Source organism: Thunnus albacares, chromosome 10, assembly GCF_914725855.1.
Source record: "Thunnus albacares chromosome 10, fThuAlb1.1, whole genome shotgun sequence".
Taxonomy (NCBI): Eukaryota; Metazoa; Chordata; class Actinopteri; order Scombriformes; family Scombridae; genus Thunnus; species Thunnus albacares.
This window is the reverse complement of record NC_058115.1, coordinates 28725900-28733849: the sequence shown is the minus strand read 5'-3', so window position 1 is coordinate 28733849 and position 7950 is coordinate 28725900. Positions and strand designations below refer to the sequence as shown.

General features: G+C 39.4%; 1 long non-coding RNA gene across 2 annotated transcripts; it reads left to right on the top strand.

Annotated features, from left to right (window-relative positions):
* The first annotated feature begins 221 nt into the window (after positions 1 to 221).
* On the top strand, positions 222 to 6936 carry LOC122990654. Of its 2 annotated transcripts, none has more exons than XR_006405432.1 (3): positions 222 to 456; positions 6103 to 6215; positions 6552 to 6936. It is a non-coding gene; the product is annotated as an uncharacterized LOC122990654 (long non-coding RNA). The 2 variants fall into 2 exon arrangements; XR_006405431.1 differs by having other exon boundaries at positions 6500 to 6936.
* The last annotated feature ends 1014 nt before the right edge of the window (positions 6937 to 7950 follow it).

Genomic DNA, 7950 nt, shown 5'->3' with positions numbered 1-7950 from the left:
GATGAATTTAAAAACAGCCTTTTACAGTTAAACTCTGCATACACCGTTCATCATTCTGCACAATGAAGCTCAAGCTCCAACTGAAGGAACAAGAAGAAAAACACATTTTTGACTGGAGGGGGACTTTAAATGAAAATTCAGTGTTGTTGTTGTCTCATACAATCACACAGGTTGGACAAAAATACAAAATCGCTTATTTGGAGGTGGAACTAAAAGGGAACTGTCCTCAAAATGTTGGTTATAATCACTGATGGCATTCAGCTTGCTTAATGTTGCCAGCCTGACCAAACAAAGTTCTTGGAAAGCGTAATGCCTTATCTCTGGACCAATTAGTTTCCCCATTTTCTTTTCCAAAATACTGTGTTATCATCTAATCGCTTGTGTTCCATCATCTGTTGGACTCGATGTGTGTGTGGCGATGTATTTTTGCGCCCCCAGATCCAACCAATGGAGACGGTGAGTAAAATGTTACCATTGCCAAAACTATGAAAAATAAGTCCTGAGTTGTAAGAAAAAAAAAAAGAAAAGAAAAGAAAGAAAAAGTAGAAATGTAAACACACTAGTAAATTTAGAAATGTTTGGCTGAATTTAGTTCCAGCCCAGTCTTGCCAACCGTACACATGCATGCATGCTCACAAACACATAAAAAAGCATTGCCTGTCTACTCAAGTGTTTTACTTAGCTATAGTCTCTGAAACCAGGGTTCCAATGCAGTATGGAAAAGTATGGAATTTGATTTTAGTAATTTCCAGGTCAAGTATAGAAAAAAGAAAAGAGAGTATAGAAAATATTTGCGTTTCCAGACTATTGCCCATATTCTGTTTTCTAGGATAAACATACAAGCAGAGTGTTTGCCATAGCGTTTGGAGCAGGTAGCCAGTGTAGCCAAAATGTTTACCACTGTGTGAGAGAGAGTGCCGGCCAGAGCGAGCTTGATGTCGTTGAATGCAAGGCAAGAAGTCTGGTGTGCAACTGAACAGGCGCTTCTACGCAGAGTTGCCTCTACACCTGTACGTCGCAGCCTGCAAAACAGCTCTGCCCCAAGTGCCTTATAACTGCACCACATCTGGACATTCGCAAATTAGTTTGAAAGAAAATGCAGCAATATCTTTGAATTGCATATAAACACAGCATCACAAATAACCAAATATTAAGCTGAACGTTTATGAGTTATGCAGTGATGTAGTTATCAGAACAGTAAATGGACTATCTTTCCTGCATAAGGAAACCATACCTTTATGGCTTCGTTCATCATCGTTTCCATGGACACGGTGAATCCATGGAAACGAGTCTGCACAGATGCCATGGAAATTGAATTATCTAACTTTTTTCAACTCATTTTTGGTTCTTATTTATAAAAAAGAATAAAAAATATGGAGGGAACAATAATATAAAATAATTTATTCAATATATTATGGGAAAATAATACAAGTATAGGTAACATCAGTTAGTTTACTCCCTCTTTGGGCAGATGTTTGACAGTGGAACATCGTCCAACTTTTTGCATAGTAATGTGGACTGAACAGCCACAACGGGTAAATGCAAGTATTCCAAGGGTTGGCTAGACAATCCCAAATATAAAGCCTGGTTGGCTAAGAATTCCAAATGGGAAAAGACAGCTAGATGCAAACTTTGTGTAAAATCGTTCGACATCTCCAACATGGTGGAGGCGGCAGTTGTAAGCCGTATGCAAGAGCAAAAGCACTGTCGTCTTGTCACGGCATCCCCTGCACTCAGACTCACGTTTTTGGCCCAAACTAATGTGAGACCAAGACCGACCACAACAAGTACTGAACCTGCCAACATTTTATTTACATAATAAACATCTAGCTATTTGCACTTAGATGTCAAATATGGTCTGAGTCTAAGTCTAGAAATTTGAGTCTGGAAAAGTATGGAATTTTTTGAAACGGAAACGTGTAGGACCCCTGTGAAACGCTTTGGCTTGGAAAACAGGGGGAGCTCAGATGGAGCTTTTCTCCTCCAGTTGAAAATGTAAACTAGAATCTAAAAGAAAGAGAGACGATTTCCTTAACCAAAGATTTTTTCTTTCACATTAGGCAAAACAAACCTAGAACATGCATCATTATCGCTCAGGTGTTAGCAAACAAACTGTCCCAGCATGCTCCTTGGCTCAGAGCACTGGAAGGTCAGGAGTCAGTTCCTAAAAAGAGCCAAATACCAGCATCAGAGGCCCTATCAGACTGGCAGCGCCTCCCCCCCTTCTCCTCCTTCCTCAACCACCTTCCCTAAGTCCCCCCCTCCTCCTCCCACTTCCTCCCCACCTCCTTCTCTTCCCTCTTTGGCCTGCCAGTGTGGTTTGCCTTGGCTGACTGATAATAAGAGACACAAAAATCCTCTTATCCCCCCCTCCTTTTCTCTCCGCTGAAATGAGTCACTTCCTTGCCAGGGCCTCGGTTGCTGGACCGCCGCCAGGAGATACCCTGCTATTTATTGCCCCGTTTCCACCCCAGAAAAGGGGAGCCTGGGAAGGCGTTTTCAGAGGAGTCTACACACACACACACACTGAAACTCTCAGCGTGCATCCACACAAATACAAATCCACCAACACATCCACACAAAGACACACACATACAGAGAAAAGCCAAGCATGCTCAGGCACACACACTTCCTGGCCTGGTTTTAAGCATCCGACAGGACCCAGAACACGTTCTAGTTGGATTCCACGATTGATGTTTGCGTTCCTCCCCCGAGCTGCTAGCCTGCCTGCCTTTAAGGTCTCCGTTTTCCGTGACGTCCCACCGGGAGCCGGGGAGATTTATGTCCCTTTCCCGGCATTTTTCAGAAGAAAACGGCCTTGCTTTTTCTGACCACACATGCAACGCACAAACACAGTCTTGTGAGGAGGCACACAAACAGTCTCTCATGATAAAACCAGATACGGCTAGAGCTATAGCACAGCATAATTTTTAACACAGACATTTTGTACACAGAGACCATCTTTCATGACTATAACAGATAAGCATAGGGCAGATCATACCACGGAAGCAGTCTGCAGCTTTGCATAAGTTTAAATTTTGCAAAGTGTTAAATTCCTGCACATACGTGGAACATGCTAACCTGGGGTCAATTCATCTATTCATACAGAGCTTCAGAGCATACTCATGCACACCCACACACAAAATCAGACACCCATGCACTTAACCCTCATAGTCAAATACAACCACATACACACACAGTCTCACACACAGGATCCTTGTGAATCCAAAACATTCCTTTCAGCTCAAGTTCAGGCACATCCCCCTAATAGAGGGGTTTGCACTTTTATTCATGGGCCTTTCTTTGGAATATGGCTGCTTTATAAGTATCAGCCTAGTACTTGTTGGGCCTTTTTTTCACTACACTACATTGTCCTTCCAGCATTGCTTTGGAACGCAGAGGATTGTGATTTAAATGGCTTTTGAGTACTCCTAATCCACCGGAGGCACATAAGTCACACAAAGGTAGCTCCGAAAGGCCGGGCGAATTCCACCGAGCAAAGAGGAAGTCTTAAATCCCAAGCTTCGCTTAAATACCACGGAGGTGACTTATTAATGGAATGATTTTGACTTGTGTGTATAGATGACTCTTGATCGAGTGTGATGGGCTCAGGTGGCTGGAAATAACACTAATAGAGCATGACAAAGGACGTAGACAAATAGAAATTCTTTGGTTTTCTTTCCAGTGTTCCAATGTTTCCAGTCTACAGGCAGAAAAGTCCACTTACAAAGGACAAAGAAACACAGACGTGTGTGCACACATCCAGGCTGTGATGTATGGGCACGCGAGCAAATATTAAAGATTTCATTCCAGTTTGTGTATATTCATTTTGAAGAGATAGCTACCTGACATGCATGAGTTTTAAAATCGGTTGCATCTCTAGTCGTAATAATACAGATAATGTACATTACCATTATTCTGTAAGCCCAGACATAGTTTTTGTCAAACTGAGCAAAACCTGTGGTATGTTTTATACTGAAACACCTGCATATGCACAACAAACGCACAATGGATGTCCATACAAACAAACACACACACAGAAACAACTTCTTTTACTGTATATTTATATATATTTAGTTACATGTAATGTGTCTATAGGGATTTAGACTCACTTTAGGTCTTTCTGCATTGTACAACTTTCTAAAATATCAATTTTTCATTTCATTTTCCAATGAAATTAAAACGGAGAAACATGAAAATGATTAGAAGTAATAGAAAATATTAGAAATGAGAAATAAAGCAACTGACTGGCTTTTGAAAACGTGCAAAATATGATGTTGCTTCCAAGCACTTGTCAGTAAGCTCTTTTGTGCTGCACTGCACAGACCTGTTTCTGAAAGCATTTGCAAAAACTTTTTATACGGCTTGTTTTAGCCTCCCCAAGTGCCAGATGGGTGGGGTTTGACACAAACAGCAGGACAATGCACTGACTGTTAGGACGTTTTTACAATAAAACGAAAGCATTTGAAACTTAATGACTAATTTACATGATTGACAGCGTTAGACGAAAATATCTGACCTATCGCATAAACCCCACCCAAAAAAGAACTGATTTGATGATAAACTGAAACATCTAAATTTAGCTCATCCTGGAGGCAAAACCTCTCAACACAAACAAAAGTTTGGGTTGTATCTTTAAAGGAAACAAGCTCTTGCAGCTTTCCAATCCATCATCGTACAGTTGGTGCCGTTCCATCTAATGTCAGATATTTATATGATATAACTGAGATGTTTTGGCCTGTTTGGGGCTGTATGTAGCTACAGTGAATGGGTGTATGGATCATCTTTTGTATAATAACCTGTGTTCAATTCCCAGTGACACCAAGCAGCAACCCTACTGAAGTGCCTTTAAAAACATTCTGAATCCATAACAACTCCAAAGTTGCTGTTCTCTGGCTGAACTTGACCTTTGACCTTCTTGGCTGCAAGCATGAATATTTCTTTTGGTAGTCAATATTACACAACAATTAAAAAAAAAACACATATCTATTTCAAGTAAATGATGACATTCCTAGACACATATGAAAGCTGTGTAGTTTCAAAAATTATGCAAGATCACTTTCTTCCCATCAAACATGTGGTCCAACACTGATGATGCTACCAATCAATGACTGACATTGATTGGTCTGATGATGAAGCTATAAATAAGTGTCGACATTTTCAACCTAATAAAAAGCTTTAACTACTGTTGACTCAGTTGCTTTTCTCTTTATCAGTACATTTTTAAGAGATGATGCATCTTAGCAGTAAAGTCAACATATCGCCGAGTTATGTGTTTTGAAGCTTTTAAGCCTATAAATTATAAAAAAAAAAAACGTACGTGATTGACCTTAATGAACTAACTATGAACTAACATGACTATGTCACATATAATTTGTTTCTGTTTCACTTTTGTGTTTCACTTTTAGTTTTGGTATTTAATGTTTCTTCTGTTTTCAGTTTGTGCGATCAGATTTGTTTTTGACAACCCCGATAAGTATGCTTCCTCCCATGTGCAAGTATTGAGTATTTTAGGTAGTTCTTAAATTATCTGTGCAAATAAAACTCAATCAAATCAAAAATAGTCCAATTTAGTTTGAACCTGTGGCAACGACACCCAATGTGTTCCTTATTTCTTCATGCTTGGGAAGTGACATGGTTGTTGTTCATAACATGTTTTTGACTCACTCTTCCCTGCCAATTCACTTGCCTGTCATCATGCATCTATTTGCTCTATAAAATTGATTACCTGAGGGTAAAGATATTAAAGAGGAAGAGTGAAATGTAGATAGGGGGGCTTAGAAATGAGAACAGAGAGAGAAAGAGGGAGAATAGGAGGAAAGGGCAAGGAACAGGAGAGGAGGGGAGGAGGGTGACAGCAGGGATGGTGGAGGCGGACGTGGGAGGTGGTAAAGAGAAAAAAAATCTGACATTTATTCTACACTTTCTTTCAGTTATGGAAGTCATCAAAGTCAATTTCCTTTACTGGCGAGATAAGATCGGTCAAATGAAACCTTTTCTGGGGGCTGGAGGGGGTTAATATGTTAGCTGGACTGAGAGTAACTCAGGCACTAACGGCAGCATGTTTTGTTTTTTTTTTCTTTACCTTGTCCTGAGGCCCAGGGTGATCCATTGCTGAAAAGAGCGCAGAACAGCTCCATGGTAACTGAGGGAGCTGTTAGTGTAACTGAGGCCTCAGACAACTAAGGACCAGATGATGAATGAATAATATCATGGTAACCAGTGTTTTTAGTGTATATTTGTACTCTGAAACTGAATAATGTTAAATATGTTGCATGCATGTATCTTTTTACAGTTCTGTATACTTTATACTCACTTATTTAATTACCTGAATACATGCTGCTGCTGCCATTTCACACAGCTTTGTGTACTTTTCCCCAGAAACATACATTCTAGTCAAATTGCAAGTTGCAAGTTTTAACAAATTTACAACAAATGACATGTACTTAACATCACAACTAACCGTTCTGTTTACTTCTGTATGAAAATCTATTGCCAGAGTCTTGGAAACAAATTGAAGTATTTTTGAGGGATTGTTTTCCCTTTATTAGAAGGAGGACAGTAGAGAGCAGACAGGAAATGAGGGAAGAGAGAAGAGGGATAACATGCAACAAAGGTCCCTGGCCAGACTCAAACAGGGGACATTGCAATTACATGGTCAGCATGATGCCGCCAGACTCTTGAAACTTGCTTGAGTTATGTACCGTGCACATATCTGCTTTATAGAGTACAGAGAGTTGCATTAATATTTGTCAATGGTGCATTATTGTTTTGAGGGAATTAGATGCAGACCTTTCAAGTCAATCTGCACTTAAACTGCCTTACTACATAACATTAAGGTAATATTGACGTGTATTAATGCAGACCATATGATGACGAATGGAAACCAGTGATTACATCAAAGTCTTTAACAGTATAGCCTCCATTTAAAAACAATCAGAAAAAAATGTATACATGGTTGATTGTGTATGTTTAAATAAACATAATTTCAAAAATGTTACATAAACTACGTTTTTCTTTGCTGTGTGCAAAGTTTCTTATATTTCATCATCATGTCTCATCGTAATGAAGCTAAAAGAACTTTGCTCTACTTGATCTCCAGGCTTTACATCATGTACCAAGTCGGTTTTCCATTTTTTTTACTTCTAAATTAAAATTACATTAGATTTATAGGTACGTTTGGTAAATGTGCATGTTCGGTGGGTTCAAATGTCTCAAAAGAAAGTTAATGACCTCAGTACTCAGAAAAAGTAATAACTTTATTTCAATTGCACTTTTGAAAACAGTCCTGCAAAAGTGATGGGATAAAAGTCTACAGTCAACAGTCTCACTGTTGTTACTCATTCATGCTTCTTGTTTTTCATTTGGATGAAATCGGGTCAAATTTTTGTGTCAGTAAGAAGGGACTTGGCACACTTCTGTTGCAGCCCTATTTTGTAATTTAAGATAATTCAAGGGTATTTTTATGTCTCAATCTGTTTTAAATGTTTTGGCAACATCTACTGACGGCATTTTCTTGAGATGCACAGGTTGTAGTCTGCACTTGAGTAATAAACAGGTCACATATAGTATATTAATGTGATGCATCAGTGGGTGTAAGACCTGCTGAAGGACTATATTCCCCTGTTGGGACCAGTGGTGGATGAAGTATTTAGATCCTTTACCCGAGTAAAAGTACCAATACAGCTAGCTCAGTGTTAGAGCAGCATGTTACTGTTGTAGCTGCTGGAGGTGGAGCTAGTTTCAACTACTTTATATACCGTTAGCTTGTTTAGTCCAGTGGTTCCCAACCTAGGGGTCAGACCCCTCTAAAGGGTCACCAGATAAATCTGAGGGGTCGTGAGATGATTAATGGGAGAGGAAAGAAAGTTTTTGGACTTTTTCTCTAATCTTTGATTTTTGGTGAAATATTGGATCATTTGAACATTTATTGAAATGAAACCATGTGAG